At 40.0% G+C, this 14,386-nt stretch overlaps 1 long non-coding RNA gene across 1 annotated transcript; it reads right to left on the minus strand.

Annotated features, from left to right (window-relative positions):
• Positions 1-11,905: 11,905 nt before the first annotated feature.
• On the minus strand, positions 11,906-13,065 carry LOC127449246 (uncharacterized). The gene is made up of 3 exons (XR_007898694.1): positions 13,022-13,065; positions 12,498-12,625; positions 11,906-12,000 (listed from the first exon to the last, which is right to left on the minus strand). It is a non-coding gene; the product is annotated as an uncharacterized LOC127449246 (long non-coding RNA).
• Positions 13,066-14,386: the final 1,321 nt, after the last annotated feature.

The raw sequence follows: 14,386 nt of genomic DNA on the forward strand, positions 1-14,386 counted from the left end.
CAGCTTGGGGCCCAGCTGAGCACCTCTTGCTTGAAGCATCTCCTTCCACAGAGCTAAACATAAAGGATAAAGCTGTTTGCCGCCTCTTTAAATAACACACAATAATCTAGATTTACGGTACTGTAATAAATGACAGAATAAGCATATTTTGAGAACAGAACTGTAAAGAATAAATACCTCAACATCTGAAAAAGCAATTTCAATATGTTACTTACAAAGTCTTGAGGCATAATCTGGTCTAGGGATCAACATGATCTTCTTGTAAACTTTACAGAAAGGTTTGATGTCTGCATCAAAAGGTCTGCGAGTCGTCCTGACCACCAACACACAGTCCTCTGGCTTAATAGATTTCAAGACCTTTGGCAGGTCTTTCTTAAGTCGTGTGGGCTCAATCTGGAAATTAAAAATGTGCTGAATTTAAGAAAACTGTTGCTCCTAACACAGTGCATTTTCATTTTTAACCACAAGAGGACAGTAGAGGCCACCTCCTTACTTTGACATCAACTGAAACATGCACTGTGGATTCATTGGGTAACTATCAATGGAGAAAAGTCATTGTTGATGGTCTAGAGAATTTGACTTGTATGTTTGAATGCTTCACAAGTTTTGTGAGGAGTGTGTTTATTCAGTGAGACCGTGAGTGTAAGCTGACATATTCTCACATAACCCTGCTGGCAGACAAACTTCTTTCTCCAGCTTTGGAACTTTTTGTAGAATGTTTTCTCAGCATCGCTGATCCACATGAATGAGGGCTGCAGCTGGCGAGCCACCTGCCAAAACACAACAACAATGTTCGTCCAACGCAGCCCAAACAGTACAACAACAGAAACAATCATCCGCTCATTCACAAACACTTATCGGCAAGAGCGGAACCTACCAAGCCCCGACCCCCTAACACTCATAGTATCACATTAGTGAAGTGAATGAATGCTATCATGCATGCAGTCAAATACCGCTTAAAAGATTTTTTTTTTTCTCCCCAATTCAGAATGCCCAATTCCCAATGCGCTCTAAGTCCTCGTGGTGACGTAGTGACTCGCCTCAATCCGGGTGTAGGAGGACGAATCTCAGTTGCCTCCGCGTCTGAGACCGTCAATCCGCGCATCTTATCACGTGGCTTGTTGAGCACGTTACCACGGAGACGTAGCGCGTGTGGAGGCTTCACGCTATTCTCCGCGGCATCCACGCACAACTCACCACGCACCCCACCAAGAGCGAGAACCACATTATAGCGATCATAAGGAGTTTACCCCATGTGACTCTACCCTCCCTAGCAACCGGGCCAATTTGGTTGCTTAGGAGACCTGACTGGAGTCACTCAGCACACCCTGGATTCGAACTCGTGACTCCAGGGGTGGTAATCAGCGTCAATATGTTTCAGAAAACTTAGAATACGACTGACAAATTGCATGGACTACTTTTATGTCAATTTTTTAAGCTTTACAGTGAGTCGCTATCACGCTTTAAGTGATGTACGTAATTCAAGAGCGAAAAGCGTAAGGTCAAACTGTCTGACGGGTCGGCTGTCATCGCCATTGAGAAAGAGATCCTTATGGATTTAAAAACACAAGATGTTCTGCATGATCGTGTGATTGCTTAATTTATTAAACAGGAAAGGAGGACTGATTTTCACTTCATGCTAACTGTTAAGTGCTTTTTGCATTGTTATAGTAACATCAGGAGTTTTCTAAGTGTAAATTAGGCTGCTTGAGAATTCAGTGTTGGATCAAGTTTTGAAAAGTAGTGCTGCGTTCCATTCAACTCGGAAAGTCGGATTTTACAACTTACTACTAGGAAAAGTGCAATGGATGCATCTTGAAGTCAGAATTACAACTTGTAGGCTCGTGCAGAAATTCTCAACTCTGATTTCACCGAGATGCAGGGGCATGATGTCACACAAACATGTGGACACTCAGGGAGATATACAAAGTGATAAACATTCACTTTATTAAGTAATATCGATAAATGAGTTTGTTTCCACATGACATGATATTAAAGCTTGTTTAACAAACGCCTGCAGAAACAGGTGTATAAAACATTATAATCTCTTTTGATAATCGTACATCTGAAGCACAAATGCTAGCGCTGCAGCATTGTTTATCAGTTGGGTTGCTAGGAGACATCTCTAATGAGAGTCAAACCCCTGCTAAGCTAACGGGAGCGTTGCAGTTCCGAATATCGGGGAATGGAATGCATTTATGGTCGGAGATATCATGTAGGAATATCCCACATCCAATCTGAATGGAACGCAGCATAACCGTGTACCCTGATGAAACAAAATTTATTGCAAGCAACATTTAAATCACAGATATTATTAGATAGATTTTTCCAGGTATTTTAGACCTCCTTGGTAGATTCATATGAAAAATTATGATTTTTGAATGTCTGTTCAGGAGACGTTCATTTCACAAACAGTCATGCTGCAGTTAAAATTAGGCTTGCTTGAGCATTATGTGTTGTTTCAAGTTCTGGCTTTCGTGCGTGGACGTGTTTTTAAAATGTCAGTTGGTATTATTAGTTAGCTGCAACATAATGTACGATGCCCAAAGGCATAGGGTGTCTTATTCACTGTGAAACTGCATTTCCTTAATGGCATGAATCACACTGAAGGCCTAGACTTAAAATGCACGGCCCGTCACTGTATTTTAGTAACCATGTTTTTTGGTGGAAACTATAGTTTTTATTAAATTAACCATGGTGTTACTACAGTAATATGTTGTTAATATAGTAACCATGTTTCATTTTGTGGTTACTATGATTTTACTACAAAATACCATGGTGAAAATACTGTATGGTTACTGTAGTTAAACCATGGTTAATTTTTGTAAGGTAGGGTTAGGGGTTGGTATAGCGTGTCTGTGGGAGTCCAAATAAACACTAAAAATGTTGCAGTGATCCCACTATACTGTATATTAGTATTTAAACAGGGGTGTAAGAGTATGTGCCACTATTTGCACTTAGTGCAAAGAAGATGCTTTTGTTGCTTTTTACACTTTGTGTAAATATACACCTCCCCTTGCTATCTTCCCTCCACATCGTGGACTTGGATATACGTCATTGCTTATTGTGTGCAAGTCCCCACTACTGGTGGAACTCGTGCAATGGGTTGAACAGCCTAATCCCTTAATCAATTGGAGCTTTTTATCTCTCTTGCAATAGGGCTGATGTTATTTTGTGGAATTATTTGGTGATTTTTGCACCTGAGAAATCTTCAGAGATTGATGCAATTACATATTCAGGTAAAGTTTAGTTGTGATTTCAGAGGCACATGTACAAATTTTGTCATTTATAAATTAACTTTTTATTAGAATTAATTTTTAGAAAAGATTAACCAAGCTTTACACAAATGAAAATGGAAACATTGCAATGAATGCATAGGCTATGACTGTATCGGTTTAAAGGGATACTTCAACCAAAAAAAAAAAAAAAAAAAAAAAAATATATATATATATATATATATATATATATATATATATATATATATATATATATATAATAAAACATTCTCTCATCATTTACTCCCCCTCATGCCATTCCAGATGTGTATGACTTTCTTCTGCAGAACAAAAATGAAGAGAAGAATATCTCAACTCTATTGGTCCATACAATGCAAGTGAACAGTAGCCAGAACTTTGCAGCTCCAAAAATCCACATAAAGTAAACATAAAAGTAATCCATATGACTCCAGTGTTTAAATCCATATCTTCAGAAGTGTTATGATAGGTGTGGGTGAGAAACAGATCAATATTTATGTCCTTTTTTACCCTAAATCACTTAAACTTACTTTAAACAGGCACCTCTATATATACTGTATATATACACAAAAGTTCTGGTGAATATAAAGTCTAACATAAAGTGTCGAGCATTGTTATGGAGCCAAGTCTCTTTCAATTCAAAATAAGAGTCCAGCACGATGGACATTCCTCCTCCGCTGGTCCCACTCAGGACATTAGCTGCTCCTCCTCCTCCTCCTGATCAGCTGATTCTCCCCAATTCACCGGCTCGACCATCGTCCCCTGTGACTTTCGACCCTCCGACTCTACCTAGGCCCTCCGAGCCCTGTCAAGCATCGTTATGGAGCCAAGTCTCTTTCAGTTCAAAATAAGAGTCCCGGGTGTATTTCGTGCTTGTTTATAGGTAAAAGTTCTGCGTTATGCACCATTTTGGAGCCTCAATGTCTCAGCCCTTCATTGAATCATTGGAAAGACAAAGACATTTTTTTTTATAATTCTATAGGCTAAATCTTAAACATCAACAACAACAACTATCGGTCAGATAATCAGTTATCGGCCTTTTCCCTCACCTTAGTTATCGGTATCTGCAAAATCCACTATCGGTTGACCTCTATCCTCAAGTAAAAGTACTATGATTTATTTATCCTCAAAAAAGTAAAGTAACAGTGAAAAATGTACTCAAGTAACTGTACAGTGACAAGAGTAATTGTAATTTGTCACTCTCCACCTCAGTGTATAGGTAATGCTGCCTACAAACTAACTTCTCTGTATGTATGTACTGCAAATGAAGCCTTCATCCAATGTTTGTTCATGTATGTGTATCTTCTATGTAAAGAAAGGTGTTGTTGCCATGATCCACTAATAAGGTTGAACAGAGAGCCCTGCAGTGGGCAGGAAATTGGGGACGTGATTAATCTGAAATGTTTGAGCAAGCAGGAAGTTATGCTGGCACCTGGTTTTGATCCCAACATGCATTAAGAGAGGTGCTGAAAGACCACCAAGACCAAAATGCTGAGCACGAAATCTCAGAATCCCCCTGCGTCATCCTGCCTTGTTTATCTGCTGTGCCAGATGCACTCAAGCACAGTTCTTCAAGCAGATCCAAACCTGGTGTTCCCCTTCCTCAGAACAGGACAACACAAAAACGGACAGCCACACAAATGTCACAGCACTTTACTGACATTATCTCTGTGGGGAAATATTTGTTTATGGACAGCACTAAACACTTCTCTAAATACCTCTAGGTAAACAATATCTTTCCGCACATGTCATGTTTGGTATGTTTGTTGCCACAGTGACACAGGGTGAACAGTGTTTCCATTTGTGTATTTATGCTAGTAAATCATGTCAGACCATTTCTCATAACAAAAACATAATACACAACACCTGACGTATCACTGCATTTCAGAACATGAACAGATGCTCTCAATGGAAAAGTCTGACACAATCTATGCACACTTTTGGACACCGAGTGAATTCTGGATAAGCTTTCAACTTTAACGTGCACCTAAATGTTAATTCCAATTTTAGTGAAGGGTCTTTCAACCAGATATGTTGATTCTACAAGTTTTCATGATATGTGGAGCTAAAAGAAGCTCACAGAGTTTCAACATTCCACTTTCCTGGAATCTTGGCTCTCTGCTTTCCACCTTCTCAGAAGGTATTTTCGGAGAGGTCTGAAGGCTTACAAAACTCGATTTTTCTAATATACATGGTATCTTCTCTATCCCTCTCCATTCTCTCCCTATTTATCCTCCTACTACACTGTTGTCCTCAGCTTCGTGCCATCTGCTTTTATCATCTTTAATCAAATCAAATCAAATCAAATCACTTTTATTGTCACACAGCCATATACACAAGTGCAATGGTGTGTGAAATTCTTGGGTGCAGTTCCAATCAACATAGCAGTCATGACAGTGATGAGACATATACCAATTTACAATAACATCAAATTAACAAAACACAATTTAAACATCTGATATACACATAAATACACACAACAATATACAAATAATAACATACACTGTACAGTATACAATACTCAGAATATAGATACACATTATTCAATAAAAAAGTATATATAGTATATATAGAATATACAGTAGGTTGTATTGTACTGTATTGTCATTCAGGCTGTCGGTTGATAGTCAGTTGTTAAGAGAGAATATAATATAATAATAATATAATTTATGACAGTCCGGTGTGAGATATAAGAGTAAGAGTAATAAAGTGCAGTGCTGATGTATTTTGATCGTGGGAGATCAAGAGTTCAAAAGTCTGATTGCTTGGGGGAAGAAGCTGTCATGAAGTCGGCTGGTGCGGGTCCTGATGCTGCGTTACCGCCTGCCTGATGGTAGCAGTGAGAACAGCCCATGGCTCGGGTGGCTGGAGTCTCTGATGATCCTCCGAGCTTTTTTCACACACCGCCTGGTATATATGTCCTGGAGGGAGGGAAGCTCACCTCCGATGATGTGTCTGGCAGTTCACACCACCCTTTGCAGTGCTTTGCGGTTGTGGGTGGTGCTATTGCCGTACCAGGCGGAGATGCAGCCAGTCAAGATGCTCTCTACAGTGCAGGTGTAGAACTGTGTGAGGATGTGGCGGTTCATTCCAAACTTCCTCAGCCGTCTCAGGAAGAAGAGGCGCTGATGAGCCTTCTTCACAACGACTTCAGTGTGGACGGACCATGTGAGTTCCTCAGTGATGTGGACACCCAGGAACTTGAAGCTGCTGACTCTCTCCACTGGTGCTCCATTGATGGTGATGGGGCTGTGTTCTCTGTCTTTTCTTCTGAAGTCCACCACAAGCTCCTTTGTCTTACTGACGTTGAGGGAGAGGTTGTGCTCCTGACACCAGTGTGTCAGAGTGTGCACCTCCTCTCTGTAGGCTGTTTCATCATTGTCAGTGATCAGACCTACCACCGTCGTGTCATCAGCAAACTTAATGATGGCGTTGGAGCTATATGTTGCCATACAGTCATGTGTGTACAAGGAATACAAGAGTGGGCTGAGAACACAGCCCTGTGGGGCTCCAGTTTTGAGGGTCAGTGATGAGGAGATGTTGCTGCCTATTCTAACCACCTGGCATCTGCTTGACAGGAAGTCCAGGATCCAGCTGCACAGTGAGCTGTTTAAGCCCAGAGACCGGAGTTTCTCATCTAGCTTGGAGGGCACTATGGTGTTGAATGCTGAGCTGTAGTCTACAAACAGCATTCTCACATAAGTGTTCTTTTTTTCCAGGTGGGAGAGAGCAGTGTGTATTGTAGATTCAATGGCATCATCAGTGGAGCGGTTGTTGCGGTAAGCAAACTGCAATGGGTCAAGAGAGAGAGGCAGCACAGAGCAGATGTAATCTCTGATTAGTCTCTCAAAGCATTTGCTGATGATGGGGGTCAGAGCAACAGGACGCCAGTCATTTAAGCAAGTGATTTTGGATTGCTTTGGAACAGGCACAATGGTGGACGTTTTAAAGCATGTGGGGACTACAGACAAAGAGAGGGAAAGGTTGAAAATGTCCATAAAAACACCAGCCAGCTGGTTCGCACATGCTTTGATGACGCGGCCCGGAATGCCGTCTGGGCCCGCGGCTTTGCGGATATTCACCCGTCGGAAGGATCGGGTTACATCCGCTACAGAGACGGAGAGTGAACTAACCTCTGTAGCTTCGGCCGTGAGAGCTCTCTCCGCGAGGGCGGTGTTATTTCCCTCGAAACGAGCATAAAAATATTTAGCTCATCCGGGAGAGAGGCAGCGGTGTTCATGGCGGAGTTTTTATTCCCTTTAAAGTCCGTGATGATGTTAATTCCCTGCCACATGCTTCTAGAGTTGGTGGTGTTAAACTGTCCTTCAATCTTGTTCCTGTACTGGCGTTTTGCTGTTCTGATAACTGGCTTGTTTATGCTCCTCCGCGTTCCCGGAATTAAAAGCGGAGGTCCGCACATTAAGTGCCGTACGAACATCGCTATTAATCCATGGCTTCTGGTTCGGATAGATCTGTGTTGTTCTGGTTGGAACGTCATCCTCTATGCACTTTCTGATGAAACACATTACGCTATCAGCGTGAAGCTCGATGTCGTCATCAGAGGCGGACCAGAACATCTCCCAGTCCGTGTGATCAAAACAGTCTTGTAGCGTAGAGTCTGAATGGTCCGACCAGCACTGGATCATTCTGAGGGTGGGTGCTTCCTGTTTCAGTTTCTGCCTGTAAGCGGGCCAGAAGCAGAATGGAAGAGTGGTCCGATTTGCCAAATGGTGGGCGGAGGAGGGATTTGTAGCCATCCCGGAAGGGAGAGTAGCAATGGTCCAAAACCCGGTCCCCTCGTGTGTTGAAACTAATGTGCTGGTGGTATTTTGGTGCGACTGATTTGAAACTGGCTTTATTAAAGTCCCCGGTCACAATGAATGCGGCCTCAGGGTGTGCGGTTTCCTGCTCACTTATGTTCCCATACAGTTCCTTGAATGCCCGGACTGTGTCGGCTTGTGGGGGAATGTACACAGCAGTGATAATGACCGCTGTGAATTCCCTCGGTAGCCAGAATGGTCAACACAGAAGCATGAGAAATTCCAGATCAGGAGAGCAGAAAGACTTGATAGAATGTACGTTCCTCTGATCACACCAGGATTTGTTGATCATAAAACATACACCACCACCTCTACTTTTACATGAGAGGTCTTTCGCTCTGTCCGCTCGGTGCACGGAGAACCCCGCGGGTTCAATGGCTGAGTCTGGAATCTCCGCAGACATCCAAGTTTCCGTAAGGCAGATAATGCAGCAGTCCCTCGTCTCTCGTTGGAAAGAGATCCGCGCTTTCAGCTCGCAGAGCTTGTTATCCAGAGACTGAACATTTGCCAGTAGAATAGTAGGTAGCGGGGGTCGATTTGCATGGCGTCTTACTCTGATGAGAACGCCGGCTCTGTTTCCCCTTTTCCTTCTGCGTTTCCGCGGCCGTGCAGCACAGACAAAGGGCTCCGCTTGCGTGTTTGTAAACAGCGGGTCGGCATTGAGGAATTTGAAGTCCGGTTTACGGTGTGTAATTGCTGAACCAATGTCCAAAAGTGTTTGTCTGTCGTAGACAATAAGGCAGACAAAATCTATGGCAAAAAACATAAGAATTGTAAACAAAACAAACAAAACACTACCATGTTGTGTCGGAGCTCGCAACGCAGCAGCCATACTCGGCGCCATCTTGAGTCGATCATTCTGCACAAGTAAATCAGATAACTATCTAGATACACATCAGAGGAAAAAGAATAACTTGAGTAGCCTAACCAGATTATTGTGATATAATATTGTTGTAAAGAAGGAAAATCCCTTCTCGCTTGAAATATTTAACTCTAATGCACCCCATCATTCACCTATATCTAAAGAAAAGGAGCTATGCATTGTAGAACAACAGGTGTAGGACCTTCCCTGTAAAACCTGTACTTGTGATATTTGAATAGGAAGTCAGATATCAGCACAAAGGTTGATTGCTCTTGCTGCCGGTGCTCAGTAATAAACAACAATGGTTTAATGGTTCTCTGGGGCTGAAACACAGGTGATGTGTGTTTCCTCTGATGGATGGCGTGGTAAAGGGCTACAAATGGACAGAGCTCAGGATCCTGTGGGCTGGAATGAATGTGAGACCCAAACAGAAGCATACACAAACATACGACTGCCAGTGCGCACACAAACATCCGGCAACCCACACACATATACGCACAAACAAACAAATCTGCCCTGAAAGGAGGATTGCTCGTAACAGGTGCTGTGCAATATCAGTTTTCTGTTCAATATTATGATGAATTTTCAGTGTATATAAACAGAAAAATCATCACAATGTGTGAGCTATGTGTTTGCACACCTGGGCTGTATACATTTGAATTATGGTAGAATTTTTTTTACATTTTTTTAATTGTATTTATTTATCACACATTATACATTTGCACATATACAGTGAAATTCTTTTTTTTCACATATCCCAGCTAAGCTGGGGTCAGAGTGCAGGGTCACCCATGATACAGCACCCCTGGAGCAGATAGGGTCAAGGGCCTTGCTCAAGGTCCCAACAGTGGCATCTTGGCAGTACTGGGGCTTGAATCCCTGACCTTCTGATCAGTTACCCAGAGCCTTAACTGCTGAGCCACCACTGCCCCTATTGTGCAGATCATAGTAGACCTAGGTTGAAATTAGTAAGTGAAAGGTGCTTGTGTAGTATATTAGTGGATTAGTATTAGTGGAGGATTTTCCAAAGTGTTGTAAATGCAATAATAGCGTGCTGTCTTACTACACAACACAGAAATAAGATAAGCACTAGCATTTAACATTAAACTATTTTTGCATCAATTCAAATGTTTTTACCTTTCCCTGTGGTGCCATTGATAGCATGTTGTGTGAGCAATTTCTAAAACATGGGTTCTGCTCCTGTGGAAACCAGGAAGTGATAGTGTTTATTTAAATGATTGTGAGTGTGATTCTAAGATTGCTGTTTTGCTCAAAAATAAAGATTTTACTCCACTGACGGTTGGGTAGAAGACTGGGGTTTACGTTAGGGCAGTGGTTCTCAATTTTGGTCACGTCCCCATTTGAAACAAGAGAAACTGTCAAGCTCCAAAACCACATGAAAGAACCATAAAATTAGTTCATTTCACTCATGCACAGTTCATCCAAAAATGAAATTCTCTCATTATTGACTCACCCTCATGATATCCCAGATGTGTATGACTTTCTTTCTTCTGCAGAACACATTTAAAGAAAAACAGAAAGATATTTCAGCTCAGTAGGCCCTTATTATGCAAGTGAATGGAGATTTCTCTTTTGAAGCACCAAAAATCACAGACAGTCAGCATAAACATCATCTATATGACTCCAGCGGTTAAATTAATGTCTTCTAATGTGACACGATCACTTTTGGTGTGAAAAAAGATCAATATTTAATAACTTTTTAACTATAATCCAATGCTTCCTGTATGCTTCAGGAGAGGGTGGACTTCACGTGGTCTCTCGTGTGACGTATTCACGTTGGCGTTACAGACGTAATCTCATATTCTCCTCTCGGTTGAGACATCCAGGATAAACACACAAACGGAACATTGTGAGTAAAGAAACAGATAAATACAGATCTAAACCAAAACCAACCAAGCTTCTGTACAGTGTTCCTCCTTCTCACTTGTAAACAGCGCTGTTCTTCCGGGTGTATCACATGTGCATCAGTTCTCATGTGTTTCAAATGCCAGTGCGATTATGTCACATGTGCATACCGCTGCTGACAAGAGGCATGAGTTAAAAAATTTTACTTATTTATTGATCTTTTTCGCACCAAAAGTGATCATATCGCTTTAGAAGACATTAATTTAATCGCTGGAGTTGTATGGATGATGTTTATACTGACTGTCTGTGATTTTTGGAGCTTCAAAAGAGAAATCTCCATTCACTTGCATTATAAGGACCTACTGAGCTGAGATATCTTTCTATTTTTCTTCAAATGTGTTCTGCTGAAGAAAGAAAGTCATACACACCTGGGATATAATGAGAGTGAGTAAATGATGAGAGAATTTTCATTTTTGGGCGAACTATCCCTTTAACTTCTCCTGAATCCATATGATAGTGTTATGTGAGGAACAAACTGAAGTTTAAGTGTTAATTCGCCTCTTCGCCTCGCTTTTAGTGCCACCGTGTGACCATTTCACCTCAGCATCACTTCCAGCGTCAACCACTGGGGGCAGTCAAGTCAAGTCAAATTTATTAGTATAGCAATTTTCGCAAAACACATAGTTTTAAAGCAGTTTTACAGATTATTATACTGTAACAAAAAATGATCCTATTAAAGTCCTCATTTCCCACCCAATGCTATTATGGACTTTGCGAATTAGGACACTATGTCCATTATGGCCTATGTGTGTTTATGCATGAATGAGTGTGTATTTATGTGCACTTCCCTAGTACCACAGTTTAAACATGATTATTCAAAATTGAATTACACTTCCTAATCTCTCCCAACAGCTCGGTTAAAAGGGCCATTGTGTTATGGAGGAAGTGCATTTGACCTCAGAATATCTGCAATGTTTATCAAGCATAAACGTTTTCACAGACAAGCACAATGAGGAACACTGTGAGAAACTGTATTGCTTTCAAGGGTATTTTATTTTGCTCTATTCTACAACCACTATTAAACATGATGGTAGGCAAGGACACATACAGTATATCTACAGTATATGAAGCTAATTTACTGTGCTCAGGTTAGACAATCAAATCAGATGGGAAGATCCAGCCAGACTTGATCTCCTCACTGAGAACACAAAGACACATACTGTACCTCAGGGCTGCATTTGTCACTCTTTAAAAGGGAACAATTATCAAAAACACATTTGTCTTGTAAGCAGTGGCGGCCTGTCAGAGGAGGCAAGGGAGGTTGAGCCTCCTCAAAAATTATTCAAAATGAAGATAACAACAAAAGTGATCAAATTAACCAATCATTATCAGAGGTAAGCATTCAAGCCAATCAGCTTTCTGTTTCACGTTAATGCGTCATCAAGCCTGCTTGAGGTTAATGTGACAGGTGAAGATCATCTTTGCACGTGAGCACAATTACCACCAAAAACATATAATAAAATATGGTATTGAAACCCATAGCAATATTGTATCAGTTTTATGTTTCAATACTTATTTACATATTTGCCTCTCCGGAAAATTCCCTCAAGGACCGCCACTGCTTGTAAGTAGAGCAGAAACACAGAGTAGAGAGTGATAATGATCTTTCTGTCTCTGTAATGTTTCTTTCCTTACCTAAAAGACCAGTTTAGACCAGCGTGGAAAACCAGGTTGGTCAATGCTAATTCAGTGTTGGTCTGGATGGTTGAACAGCACAGCCATGGAGCCATAAAATACTACAGTAGTCCTTTAAGTCCTGGTGGCTTTAGAAACATGGAGAATGTTTAGCCAAAATGTTTATATACAGTACAAAGTGACCACTTTATTAGATACACCTGTACACCTACTTATTCATGAGATTATCATTAACATAGCCTGGTCTGATGAATCTCTATTTCTGCTGAGGTACACAGATAGTAGGCTCACTGCAGCCTCAGCTGAGAAATCACTGAGATCACACTTTTTCCCCATTCTGATGGTTGATATAAACATTAACTGAAGCTCCTGACCCGTATCTGCATGATTTTATGCACTGCACTGCTGCCACACGATTGGCTGATTAGATAATCACATGAATAAGTAGGTATACAGGTGTATCTAATAAAGTGGTCATTGACTGTATACATACTGTATATATATCTATATATGCTAAAACTAACCCTCATTTTGAATAATCTGGATTAGGTGTTTGGTGATATTCCAGTTAATTCGTCATACCTGTAGAAAGTGTAAGATGGAAGAAATGTATGAGTATCATTATTATCACAGTTATGCAAAATGCTGCCGCTCGGTAGGAAACCAGAAGAGGAGGTTGTGCTACAAATAATCTTCATATTTTATTGTTGTTATATTATTCTTATCTGTCATTAGTTACTTTTGCATTATTTTTGCATTAAAAGGTGCCTTTTTCTCATGGCGAGAGAGAGAGAAGACGAAAATATGGCTAAAATGAACACTGATGCACTAATTCTGTCTCATGCCTCGTAAATTATTCTTTTTATTTTTTATCTGTCAAAATGAAGGACAACATTTTTGAACCATCAGTCAATTTGGTAAATAATAAAAAAATACCCTGTTAACCCAACCTCTGGTTTTTGAGATGAAATAAGGAAGAGCTTGTTAAAAAATATAAACATAAAAATGTTTATCATTTTATATATATATATATATATATATATATATATATATATATATATATATATATATATATATATATATATATATATATATATCGGTATCGACCACAAATATCTTTATATATAATGTTGCTTAAATGGCCCACCTCTCATTTGGATTCATCAACTTTAGGACATGGGTAAGAACAGATTTATGTGTATACACCTGTTGTAAATTCGGCAGATATTTAGCCATTTCAGAGAAACTTTTCTGTCAGAAAAAAAGTTACAGTGCAGGTACAATTTTGTTCCTAGGGGTACACAATATATAACTGTACCTTTAAAGGTCCACAATAGGTCCTTAGGGTACAATTATGTACCCAAAACGACTTATAAAGGTACAACATTTTAGGTTTAGATGTGAAAGGTCCATTTTTGTACCTTTTGAAAAGGTTTTTTTTTTTTTTAGCTCTAACTGGAATAACATATGTCTTTTTTTTAAATTATTATTAATTTAATGTATGTCAGCTCATGATAACATCAAGACACCATATTAAGTTGTTTTAAATGTTAAAAATATATTTTGTAGGTCTATACATAAGAGTAGGCTACATGTCATGTAGGGTATATGAATATATACTTCACTTCATGTAGCCTATCCTGTCTGTAAAATAAGACAAATGTTATTTCCAAACATGCTAATGAATTTATTAAATTAAATGTTTTTAATAATTGTTCATGTTTGTTGTAATGTAGTATTCATTTTTTGTTTAAAAAACTTTTTTTTATCAAATTAATGAACTTTTGACTGTTGCATCAAAAACAGACAGATATATTTTTTAAGATGCTGAATTAAATTTGGAATAAAGACCATGACAAAACATTAAAAACATACCTCATTGCTTATGC

Source organism: Myxocyprinus asiaticus, chromosome 12 (genome assembly GCF_019703515.2).
Source record: "Myxocyprinus asiaticus isolate MX2 ecotype Aquarium Trade chromosome 12, UBuf_Myxa_2, whole genome shotgun sequence".
Lineage (NCBI taxonomy): Eukaryota > Metazoa > Chordata > Actinopteri > Cypriniformes > Catostomidae > Myxocyprinus > Myxocyprinus asiaticus.